Genomic DNA, 13078 nt, shown 5'->3' with positions numbered 1-13078 from the left:
TTATGACACCCTATAGCTGCAGGTGACAATAGGACAATGGGAAGGTGTGCATCCGCCCTGTACTTATGTGAATTCATGCTGATCAGCTTGATATAGGGCTAATCACTAATAGGAGAGCACGCATGCAGGTTTCCTATATATAAAGGGTTTTATAGCCTGTAGTTTATTTTAAAATATATCAGGTTTTCAATCTAATATCTGATTATGAAAGGACAGTAGTTACAAGACTTCATAGTCGGTTTGGACAAGTATTAAAGTATTTAGCAGTAAGGTCATGAGGAACATTCAGATGTTCTGGTGCTGATCACACAGCGGGATTTCACTTTCTCTCCTCAAAAAAAATAGCTGAGACACAGAAACCCTGAACTGACCCCAACGCAGGTGTGTTATATGTATATACAAAAGGATCAGAGATGAGCGAACTTACTCGGTAAGGCCGATTTCGCAATCGAGCACTGCGATTTTCGAGTACTTCACTACTCGGGTGAAAAGAGTCGGGGGTCGCCAGGGGGGGGGGGGCGTGGCGGAGCGGGGGGTCAGCAGCGCGGAACAGGGGGGGGGAGCTCTCTCTCCCTCTCCCCCCCACTCACCTCTGCAACCCCCCGCTCACACACGGCGCCCCCCGAATCTTTTCACCCGAGTAGTGAAGTACTCGAAAATCGCGGTGCTCGATTGCGAAATCGGCCTTACCGAGTACGTTCGCTCATCTCTAAAAAGGATACATCATACTGTATATACAAAATGGTACAAAAGTGTTACACATGCAGACCTACGACCAGGAGTAAAGGCCCATTTACACGGAGTGATGATCTCTCAAAAATTGCTTAAAAGCGATCTTTCGAACAATAATCATCGAGTCTAAACGCGCGGCCATTGTGCACATTTCCTGCATTGCTAGCTGATCGTTAAATTCAAGCCAGCCTAAAAATCATTGTGCGGTTTTATCAGGACCGCACGCTGAGTTCTCCGTGGATAGTGCTGATAGCATTGCTTCAGCTATTTAACCCATGGGAGAACAAAGGAACTGAATGCAGATGAAGGTCCATTTACACGGAGCTATGATTAAGTGCCAGTTTGAGCGATCATTTTGAATAAACTATTAAGTAGCTACTTAATAGCTTATTAGCGTGCAAAAGAAGCCTTTAGCTGAATGCAGTTAATAACTGGAGGGCTCTTATCTGCTTTCCACTCCTTTGTTCTCCAACGGGTTAAATAGCTGAAACAATGCTATCAGCACTACCCGCGGAGAACTCAACGTGCGGTCCTGATAAGACTGCACAATGATTTTTAGGCTGGCTTGAATTTAACGATCAACTAGCAGTGCATGAAAAGTACACGATGGCCTGCGTTTAGACACAAAGATTATCGCTCAAATGATCGCTTTTGAGCGATCATCGCTCTGTGTAAATGGGCCTTTAGAGACCTCGGGCTATTAACTGCAATCAGTTAAAGGCTTCATGTGCACGCTAATAAGCTATTAAGTAGCTGAGTAGCTACTTAATAGTTTATGCAAAATGATTGCTCAAAACTGTCGTTTGAGCGATCATCACTCTGTGTAAATGGACCTTACGAATTGTCAAATGATCAGTACTTGATTAAGAAACTTCATCTTTAAAATATGCAAAATTATAGGCAGAACACTGTAGTACTTCAGTGTCTTACTAGTAAGATGCTGTCGGGTACAAGTGCCCACCCTGCAGGAACAGATAAAGGGGTCAAAGCATTTGTTCTGGCTCCAATAACCAAACACCTTTGAGAGCAGAAGATCAACAGGACGTCTATGAGAAGACTAATGGACAACATTTTTACAACTCAGTTGCCTTGTGGTCAAAAACCACACCAAAATTGCAAGCGGGAAAACCACTTGACCCAATAAAGGCAGCACTAGCTTCATTATAATATATAATTATAGTAAGAGAGACAGGATAGTTATTAGGCTACTTTTAACACAGTGGGTTTAGATACAGCAACTCAGCTCTAAATAATACAGTCCCCCTAGGGTCAGATAGCAGCTCTACACATGGATAGTGATTACAGTGCATTTACCTCCAGTGATAGCGATTATAGCACAGTTACCTCCATTGATCATTGGTGTCTTCTCACTTGTTTGTAGTCCTACACGTTTCCCTTTTTCTCTATATCCGGCCCAGACCTCTGTGAAGACTTCTTCACGCTACGACTCATCTCTGCACCCAAACTCAACATTCTGCTACTAACTCTAATGCCCCTCAAAGTAATAGTACTTCCTTATATGCCCCAAGTTATTGTGCGTCCCCCATTTGGGTCCACCACAAAATAATAGTGCCCCACAGAAATAATGCTTTCCTCTGTACCCACACACAGTAAAAATATCACTTTTTGAGGTTACAACAAACGTAACTGGTCCATTTGTCTTCCTACACAGTTAAAAGTTACCCTTCTGTCCCTCACGAATTTATAATGCCCTCTCTGACACCAGTAATGGCGCCCTTCTTTGTAGCAATGAGCCCCCTTTTTTACTCCCAAAGTAGTAAAAATCCACCATAGTGCCCCCCAGAGTAGTCATGAGCCCCCATGGTTCTCCGAAAATAATAGCCTCTCCTGTGCCACCCCCAGATACACACTGGTCCCCGTTTTGCCCCCAGATTCGCACTAGCCCTGTACCCCCAGAGTAGAGATAAACACTCCATGAGGCAGCCTTGTGTATTTCAAGTTCTCCTCTCATGTCCCCTTCTCTACCTCGGCACCTCAGACCAGTAAGCAAGGGACAGAGAAGGATAATTCAATATGCACAACTACAGCACAATGTGAAGAACTAAAGCCAATATTAAACTTGGTAAACTGTTGCAGACGAGAAGGAGCAAAAGGAGAGGGGTGTGCATGTAGCAATATTCCTGTATTAACCTTCCTAGCTCCTCCTCCCCCACAGAGGTTTGTCACCTGACCTGCCGCAGGGGAGCGGGTCATGGGACAGTTTTTCCAGTATGCACACCCATATCTCTCTGAGCTGCCTCCCGCCACAGATGAACGATCTTCACCTCTCCACAGCATTCCACCTAATGCAGGCAAGCAGCTAGTCAGTATAGCACGGCAAGGCTTAGAGGCCCAGTCGCAATTGTGACCCTTGCAACCCCTTTGACTACACCACTGGGCATTAGGTTACGAGAAGTAAAAACATGAAGGACAAGATGTTGCAGATTTACTAAATGCCATCTAATATTTGGACAAATTTATCATTGTTGCTCATATGTTGTATGCTGTATGATAGATTTGGCTCATCTTTATACACCTTTGTCCAACTTTATACAAACTCTTGGATGGCTTGACACCACTAATATGCTCTATTAATAAATCTTTTGCATTTTACAACTTTCAAGAAGTGTTCAGTGTGGTGCAAACATCTGTTCTCTTTAGGCAGATTTATCGATTTGTGCCAAAGTTATATACATTAAAACTATTGCGCAACAATAGTAAATCTATCCCAATGCATCTAAAAAAGGCAAACAAAAAAGTGTCAAACAAATGCCTATAGTAAAAACATTGCACATTGGGTTGATAAACAAAATCATACACTCAACCCACAAACCATAAAAATCCTATAGACAGATGATGAGCAGCTCGAAGTTAAGAGTGCAGATAGGAGCAATAATAAGAACAATGTGCATCAATAAGTGGCCTGCTTACTGAGGTGACCCCTGCAATGCTCACCTGCTCCCCAGAGAACTGGTGGGGGACTGGTGACGAGTCAATGGCTTTTTAATGTATTGCCACCGCGGAGATGCAGTATCTGGAGTTCTTTGGTAGTATGTCAGATGTGACTTGATGTAATCTACATTAGTTTTTGCCACAGAAAATATGATGCAGCCTGCAAAACTTTTCACCACACCCACGTAGAAAAACCGTAAAAAAAAAAGGAGCGTGGAATGTGCCTTTTTTGCACCAAAATCGCACCTGCAACAATTCTTATAAGTTTGCTCTATGATTTCTACTAATAAAACTATAATGTAATTATTGTCTCAACAGAACTGTAGAAAGTGATGTAAACTGGATGCATATAAGCAGCAAATCACCTAGGAAAATAATGCTGCTGTTCTGCTCCTATGAAATCCAGCAACTGATGCATGATCGACAGGCGACAGGAGCAGCTGCAATTGTTTAAACGCACATGAAGGAATTTCCATCATTGGGGCATATCCACACGCACCGGAAAACCCACAGCGGATTAGGACCAGGTAAGTGGATGAAACTTTCACAACCTCCTCCACGGGCTGCGGATTTATTCCCCACACGGAAGTAAACCTGTGGTGCAAAACGTCACCTTGGATTTCACCCCTTTCAATGTACAAAAACGAAATCCATAGAACAATAGAGTTGGAAGGGACCTTCAGGGTCATCGGGTCCGAACTGTATGCTGAACGCAAGCAGGAAACATACGCAAACCCATCACACGACAAAAAAACTTGGACCCAAACACCTCAAACTCTGATTTGTCTGTGAAAACAACCTAAGGCTGGGTTCACACAGGGCGGATTTGCCACGGAAATTCCGTCCAGAATTTCGCCGCAGCAAATCCGTCTGCGGCCGCTAATCCTGGGATTAGCCAGCCATGCGGACAAGATTTCTGAGAAATCTCGTCCACACGGGACGGCGAATCCGGCGGTCGCATGTTTATTTTTTTTCTTCCGCTGCGGCCGCGCTCTCCTCTATGGGACCACCAGCCACAGCGGAAGAGCAAGCGGCCAGGCCACTTCAAAACCCGCAGCTAAGTGCCGCGGGTTTTGAAGCAGAGCTTTTCCCGGCAGAAGTCTAGCAGTTTTTGGCTGCGGCCAAACTGCGAGATTTCCGTCGGGAATCCGGCATGTGAGAACCCAGCCTTATTCTGAATAGCGTTCCAGCCCATAATAGCGTAGTCTTGTTATAAATGGGTATTATAAGGACTCTTTCACACGGGCGACGCGATATTGCCGCAAGAAAACTGCAGCAATATCGCATCGGGGTTCTGTGCAAGATCGCTGAGTTTTCTCACGATGATCTCACAATGTTGTAGCGCTCTTTTGCCAGGAATTTTTTTTGGGGGGGGGGGGGAGGGGTGGAAATATAAACCCTACCTCGAAAATAGCTGCATAAATAAATAAATACATACAAACAAACAAAACACGCCACCCAAGAATCGCTGTCCAGCTACGCCGCATATCTTCTCTGGAGGTCCCCAGCACTTGTCTTCAGGCAAGGCGTCCTGGTCAGGAGTTTGAAAAACGCTGTCTCCACGAAACGCTGCCTCTGATTCATTCATGGAGCACTGCAGTGATTGGCTAAGCGACTGAGAACCAATCACAGCCAGCACTTCCTGGAAGCGGGGGTTTTGAACTCCTGACCAGTAAGTGCTTTGGGAAAACTACAAGCAAGCCAGCGCCTCTAAGATGATGTCTTGTTTTGTTTTTTTTTGTACGCAGCTAGGGCTTATTTTAGGATTTTTACTGTAGTATTTCCTACTGTAAAAGTCACATTGTACCCCACGAAAACCACATTTTCATGCGATGCGACAAATAGGAAGGCTCCATAGGGAAACATGGGCTACAAAAGCTCGCAAAATCGCCGCAATATATAGCAATCCCCCATTTTGTTTTCTCACAATATAGCAGGCTACAAAACATTGCTAATGTAAAGGAACCCATTAGAAAACATGGGCTTCACATACACGCGATTTATAGCGCTGTCGCATTGTGAGAAAATCATGCGGTTTTGTCGCCCGTGTGAAACCAGCCTAAGAAACAGTTTTCAGACTGCAACACCTCCCTTGAAGTCCCTTTCTGGCATTGGAAACAAGCAAGAGAAAGGTTTTGGTCACGACTTTCAATCTGAGCAGATCAGATGAGCCAATTTGAATGTGTCTCGTTTGGAACACACTAATACATTTGTCCTCCTGGTTCGTGGTCACTCGAGGTTGGCCAAGTGGTGGTTCATCACGTACAGTCTTGTTTTTGGAGTATCTACACGCCACCAAGAAAAGCCTTCTTCAGGAGAGTAATTTCATGCTAAATACACTCTGCATTGCTCAAACTATCTCTAGCAGATCACTTTTCAATTGACAACTCCTTTCTAGGAGCCATTTACAACAGCACTTTACACCTTCTTCACAAATTTACATATTATAGAACGAGGTGAACACCGAAGTTCTATCACTTTGTACTGACATCAGAAGCAGCCGCTTCCCACATCAGTGATCCCTCCACATCCCCGGTAGAGCAGAGAGAAGCAACATGCAGCGTGACCATTCACACCCGGGTTAGGGCTTTCAGTCACAATTAAGTTTCTCTGTTCTGTTTTTGAGGAAGAAAACCAGAATTAAACATTTCCATGTTTTTTCCCCAATTGATGTCAATGGGTTTAAAAAATAAATAAATAAAAATGGAATGCTTTCAGCTTGCTTATGCTCAGTTAGCTTTCTGAGTTGTTTTATCAGAACAAATAGCACTGCATACTGCGCTATTTAGTTAGTGTAAAATACCAAATGTTTAGTATTATAGGCTGGATGTAACAGTTTTCGTGAGACAACCCCTGTAATGGTGAGGCGGCACAAGAACAGTTACTCTCCACTAAGGAGAACGAGTTACAGAAAGCACTTACAGGGTTTTAAAATTCCCATTCTATCTCTACCCAGAACTAGCAACAAGAATTAGGCTGATTATAGTCCATGAGGGGACTCCCTGGCATTACTCGGTTCAGTCCAGAGATGAAGCCGTTCAGCCGTGAGGACTCCCCTTTCCTGCTTCCCGAATGGAGCTGAAAGCACAGGTGTAAAAAGCATCTTTATCAAGATCGGCCCCCAGCTGCTGCCTTCCAATGTATAGAATTAGTATCACTTCTGGTGACATCAATAGAAAACCAATCAAAAAGTAAAGACATGTCCCTATGTGGGGAATTTGCTGTGGATTTTCCGTAGTGGGAGAATTTGCAGCAGGTCCATACCAAAAAACCCTCAAACTTTGCTGCAGACCACCAATTGGGGCAGATGTTCTGTGGATTTGTCTGTTGGAAACAAACCCTGAAGTAGTTAATTCCTAGAGGCACGTCTACCAGTCTCCTTAGATTAGTCTAGTCCTGACATCTATACATAAAGCTGGCAACAACATACATTTTCTTTACAAATGAAGCAATATTCATGCAGTATTCCTGCTATCAGGCCAGATCTGATGGCACAAGTGAGACATGGCTCCTAAGTGACCATCTCTGACAGCTGCTAACAGTGGTGAAAGGTCTTATGAGACTCCCTATAGAAGTCTTCATTCATCTCTCATATCAGGAGGAACAATATATAGTGAACAGAGAAGGCTGTACGTGCAGCTGGTTCCCACATCTGTCACGTTAGGAATAACTGAATCTCACATGTGCGCACACAGTTAATGGAACCGTGGGGATAAATGTGAAATATTTAGACAGAGAAAGACAATTTCATCGATTTATACAGCTGGAGAGAAGATGATTCTGCGCTCATCTTACTGCCGACGACTGAGCTCTGACCAGTTTTAAGACATTTCTTAAAATGTGCAGCATATACTTTTTCTCAATGTAAGGGGAATGCGGAACAAGAAGACTGTCCTGTTGTATGTGAGCAGCGCTGCCATAATGAGAGGATACATACAATATACAATCCGTTTAGTCGTACCCAAGGAGGAAAGAGTCAAACACTGAGACGGCTTTTGCCAACATTTAAAGTCATTCCCTCTCCACAGGATGACTAGCTTATCAGTGGGGGCCCAACTACTGGGACTCCACTAATCCTGAGGACAGGGTCCCTGAAGGTCCCCCACGTGAATAGTGGCTTCCAGTGGCTGTTAAGTATGTGCACTGCCGCTCTGATCATTTCAATGGCGCTGCCGAATTAAAGAGCTTGGATATTTCTGAGTGGCAGTGTGTATGCCCGACTGCTGCTCCATTCACAGGTGGGCCTTCGGGAGCAACCTCACCGATCAGCTAGTTATCTCTATCCTATGAATGCTGGCACAACCGATATTTTCATACATTGGAAAGCCTGCAGCATTTCACAGTAACAGCAATTTGGAGGAGATTTCAAGATAGCTCACGCTATAAAGATTTGCAGCCAACTTGGTCCGTGGTCCAGATTTTAAATCCACAGCAGGTCAATTAATGCTACAGATTTTCAGTCTGGATTTCCTCTATTTATGTCAAAGTTTGTAGTAATATCCACACATTACATATGGATTTGGATGCAGCTCCAAAACAAAAGGCACTTTAGATTTAGCTGAATATTTGCTACATGAACATAATGCAAAAAATGGTGATTAAGAACTCCTTCAGACGAGCGCATGTGCAAGTGCGCTCACCTCAGCGCAACGTATTTGTGCTATGAACAAGGTTGATTTGTGCGCATATCTGCACATCGTACTGTACTTTGTTCTGCACACAGGGCCTCTTCATATGCTTGTGCAATATCCCCCTGACCTGATTTAAAAGGCTTACTTAGTCTAATGAGGTGTTCTTTTCCCTGCGTTTTTTTCCAACCCCCCACCTCCTCATAGACTTCTACGGGGCCCTTTGTTGCGCAAATATTAGAGCATGTTCTATTTCTTTGCGTGCGCAAAAAACAAAATGCGAATAAACCAATTGAAATTAATGGGATCTATTCTCCTTGTATTGTGCGCAAATACGCCAGTGTGAAGGAGCTCTAATATGGAGAAATAATCAGCATATATTTACACAAGACTAAAGCCATAGGGGAGGATTACCAACCAAGTTATACCCAAATCGCCCAAAACAGCAGCATTTTTAGGCACAAAATATCAGTGTACATGTATATCCACCAAGACAGAAGAAGCGTAATAATTAGGTAACATTCCTAATATAAGCACCGGTTGGATACATTTTGCCTTCTCCAGCAAGCGATGCATACCAGCACCCCAAATATTACAACGTAACATCTAGTGCTTTTTTACAGGTTTCCTCCAGGTTCTGCAAAGCAGACCGACAAGCCAATCAAATGGTTCAATCACAAGTTGCGTTCTTTTCTACAATTTCAGAAAATCCTTGCAAAAGCTGTGCGAGTATGAATAAAGCCAAATGTATGTTTGTTTGGGATGGAGAATCTAGGAACAGGGACCAATGGCGACAAGCTGCGGCGTATGTCGGCACTAGAAGTACATCTAGATCCTCGGGCTATTACAGGGGTGCTGTGATTAGGATCTCCAGCATGTGAAGACCTCCAACAATAAACACACCAGTAAGATCATCCCTATGAGGACATGAAGCAGATATGTGGATAGGGATCTCGGGATGAGAGGTGTGCAAAGCATCAATACACAAAAGGAGTATGTAAACAGATGGGGCGCAGGATGGCATTCTGATCCAGATGGGTAGCAGCTCTAATTACTACTTGTATATCACATATATACAGTAAACACAAGTCACGTGTTAGTAAACACAACAAGACTACATTGTGTCAGTATACTGTAAACATTAGTCATTACTGAGACACTATAGTGTCATCCATGTAGCTTCTGAGGCATCACATCAGCGGGGGCTGCAAGGGGGTCCCCTCTGGGATACCAGAAAATATGAGATAATGTACAAATAGAAGATCGTTACAGCTCCGAGCAGCCACAGGTATTGGGGCTCTTTCATGCAAGTGTAAAAATACAACTTATTATGCGCTCATTTTTTACGTGCGGAATACGCAGTGAATGGAGCCCATTGATTTCAGTGGGTTCATTCACAGCTGCGCATTTTTCATGCGACTTTCGGTCCTGTGGGGGGAAAAAAGAGCAGCATATCCTATCGTGGTGTGTATTATGCACTGAAATAGCCCATTGAAAGCAATGGGCAGGCGTAAACCTGCAGTAAATACTTGCATATTCGCTGCGCATTTAGCACAAAATCAACGGGCTTTTGTGTGTTTTTTTCAACACATGTAAATAAGCTGCAATAGGCAGAAGCGCAGAGAATCGGCGCATTTCGATCCGTGAATATGCTGCGTATTTATGGCCTATGTGAAAGCGCGCCTACAATGGACTCCATGCCATGTAGTACGACAGAGGTGATAGCGGTTTCCCCCTACTCTAATGGCTAACAGTAAACCAAGCCACATCATCCAAGGCGGCAGACGCCTGGGGTGGACAGTCCCTCTAAGAGCACTACTCTGTGTATAGGTGACAGCTAAGCAGGTGGTGCTACACAAGTCATAACATAGAGGTCTATTTGTCGAACTGCTACATTTCTGCCGCAAACGTAGCAACGCACGAAACTAAGTATTGTGGCTACATGACAAGTGTCGGAAACTAAGCGATTTCTCAATAGCCACAATTAGTTGCACATGAGAGGCCCTCCCCACACATCTCAGGCCGGCTTCACGCGATTATTGGCGCGGGCAATACACGGAGAATTCACATTTCCGCATGCATTTCAGATGTACAAAAAGAAACAGCAAGTTCTATTTCTCTGCGTATTTGTGCACCAAAGGTCTCCATAGAAGTCAATGGGAGGTGCGCACATTCGCACGCAATACGCACGGAGATGCGTGAAACATTGCGCAATTACGCTGGAAAAGAGAGCACATCTGGAACTAATTAGCCATTTCCATCAGCGTGTTTGATTGCCACGCACAAATGAACATCCCCTGCAAGTGCGGAAAGTGTGGGGGAAATACACCGCTGCGCACGCACAAAAAAGCATGGTTCGTTCCGCAAACTGCAGCGCTCAGGCGCGTGCAAATCCTTTCACGCTGATGTGAAGCGGGCCTTAGCCGGTTTCACACTTGCGTTAGGGTCAGTTCAGGGTTCCGTCTCTCTGCTCCGTTTTTAGCGGGGGGAAAAAGTAAAGTAAAACAAATCTCTTATTTTCCCCGTTGATTTAAAAAAAAATGGAAAACAAACAGAAAGGCTTCAGTGAGCGCGCGTTCTGTTAGGTTTGCGGTTTTTTGAACGGGAAAACAGTGCAGGCGGCAACGTTATTTTACCCCCCCCCCCCCCCCCCAAAAAAAACAAAACAAAATGGAAACCTGACGGGATGGAGGCGAACACGAGCGTGTCCATTTTTTTAAAACCCCATTGAAATCAAAAAGGGAAAAAAATGGATCAGTTTCTTTCCATTTTACTCCACTTCCTCCAAAAACGGAGCAGAGAGACTCTTTTGCGCACGCAGATGGAAAAAAAAAAATCAAAACCTGCTCTTTAGAGGTCTACGGGAGGAACATAAATGCGCACGGATGCGCAAAAAGCCGCGCAATTCTTTGGAAAAAAACCCCCACTGATCTGGAACTCATTATGCTAAACAGCCATTTAAATGGGAGCGCGTTCGTCAGATGAACACGCCTGCGTGCGCAAAAAGTGCAGCAAGATGCGCCGTTGTGTGTGATATTACTCGTTCACAGCACAGATATGTTGCGCCGAGTCGCACGCAAACATACATCTGAAGCCGACCGAACTGACCAATAAGACAAGATTTGAATGCTGATCGTTGGGTGTGATCGCGGCCGACGGACGAGAAGGTGTTCGCGTATCATTAACTTCATGCCGGCACGATCAGCACCGCTCGGTCTGATTTACTGCTGCGGCGGACCGAAAACACAGAAAACAAACTTATCTTTGTGTTTAAATGGACCGAGCGACATATTTGCCCGAGCGCCAGACCCCCGCTCCGTGCAGAGACCCCCGAGTATCGCGACAAGTGTCGTCAACCAGGCGACTTGTCAGAAGCCACAACTGTCAGCGGCCATCAGCCAGGTCACCGGCGGGCAGCCTGCCCTACAGCCCCGCTAGCGCCCCCACAGAGGGACGAGCAGCCCCCGTACTCACTGCCGGCTCCGTCCGCTCCTGTCACGGCTCCTGCTCCGGGGGGTGTGCGCCTCTCCAGGGATGGAGCAGCCGCTTCCTGCCCGCCTCCTCCTCCCGCCGTGTGGACGCGCACTCAGCCGTCAGCGGCAGCTCCCATAGGACGAGCTGACAGCGGCCGCACGTGCGCTCTGTACTGTGGCCGGCCGGTCGGCTCTGTGGCGCTCGGCCCCCTCATGCAGCGGCTCTCCCCGCCCCGGCTGCCTGTCCGTCCGGCTAACAATTAACAAAAGCCCCAGAGCTGCGGGCAGACAATGAACAATGGCTCTTTGAGAGGAGGGAGGCGAATAAAAAGCCCTTTGTTCCCCTGTCCACAGACCCCATTACTGGGAGCAGCAGGAAATGGCTGAGTCCCCGCACACCGGGGGGAGGGGGCGCATTCCTGGCCCGTGAGGGACACATCAAAGGAAGTGGGGGAGTAGTGAGGGCGCAGAGGCCCCGGGACTGACGGCCGCCATTGTGGGACTCCTCATCCATGACCTCTAGTGCGAGACTGCAGGGTCCCTGAGGGAGGTGGCCGCCATCATCCCCCCAGTGGCCACGTATCAGGCACACCTCTGCCCTTCAGGGTCAGGGAAAGCTGGGTGGCAGGAACCACGTTCACCTCTGAGGCGGCGGGGGCCATTCTCTCGCTGCGTTATGTCCGAGCAGTGCAGGAAGGACCCCGGTGACCATAATGGAGGCCACTCTGTTTCCGCTCTCCGCTGACCGCTTTTACTGGAAGAAAAGCGTGGAGTCAGGACTTCTTGGCTGAATGCACTCAGGCAGAGTTTTTCTGCGTAATCCGCGGTGGGCGCCTGCCCACGGGCACCGCAGCAATGTCCGTCCATAGCGTGCAACGTAAAAGGGATTCTTCCACGCACGCCAGCGGAAATCACAGGAAAAAAATCGCAGCATACTCCATTTCTGTACGTTTTCCGCATCGCTAGGCGATGACACGGATCCTGTACCCTTTCCAGAACTGACATTCCGGACCGGTTGCAGGACCCCCGTCATCGCCTAGCGCCGGCGTGGGGAAATCTGTACTGCACATGTGCAACGGCCAGCCCATGAAAAATGCAGGTGCGCAGGGTCACCGGCTGCGGTCACGCCGGATTCCGTGCAGGATTCCCCATGCGGAGTCCCTTGTGCCGTGTGCATGAGGCCTTTTAGGTATCATGTGCTGGGTCTGCGACAGAACCTTTGGAAGGAGTGCAAATGTCAAAGTGGCATGGTGGCCCTGTGCGCTGTCACCTAGGAAGCAGATTTGCGTGCAG

At 46.4% G+C, this 13078-nt stretch overlaps 1 protein-coding gene across 1 annotated transcript in view; it reads right to left on the bottom strand.

The window, feature by feature from the left end:
• Positions 1-12079, bottom strand: part of SOX13 (SRY-box transcription factor 13) — a 60783-nt gene extending 48704 nt beyond the window's left edge. The window contains exon 1 of the mRNA XM_066600123.1: positions 11787-12079. The gene's annotated coding sequence lies outside the window, so the exon portion shown is untranslated. The remainder of the gene's footprint in view (positions 1-11786) is intronic.
• Between the last annotated feature and the right edge of the window lie 999 nt (positions 12080-13078).

The sequence above is a fragment of the Eleutherodactylus coqui genome, chromosome 4 (genome assembly GCF_035609145.1).
Source record: "Eleutherodactylus coqui strain aEleCoq1 chromosome 4, aEleCoq1.hap1, whole genome shotgun sequence".
NCBI classification, from domain to species: Eukaryota; Metazoa; Chordata; class Amphibia; order Anura; family Eleutherodactylidae; genus Eleutherodactylus; species Eleutherodactylus coqui.
The sequence above is the reverse complement of the archived record's forward strand: the minus strand, read 5'-3'. Positions and strand labels throughout refer to the sequence as shown.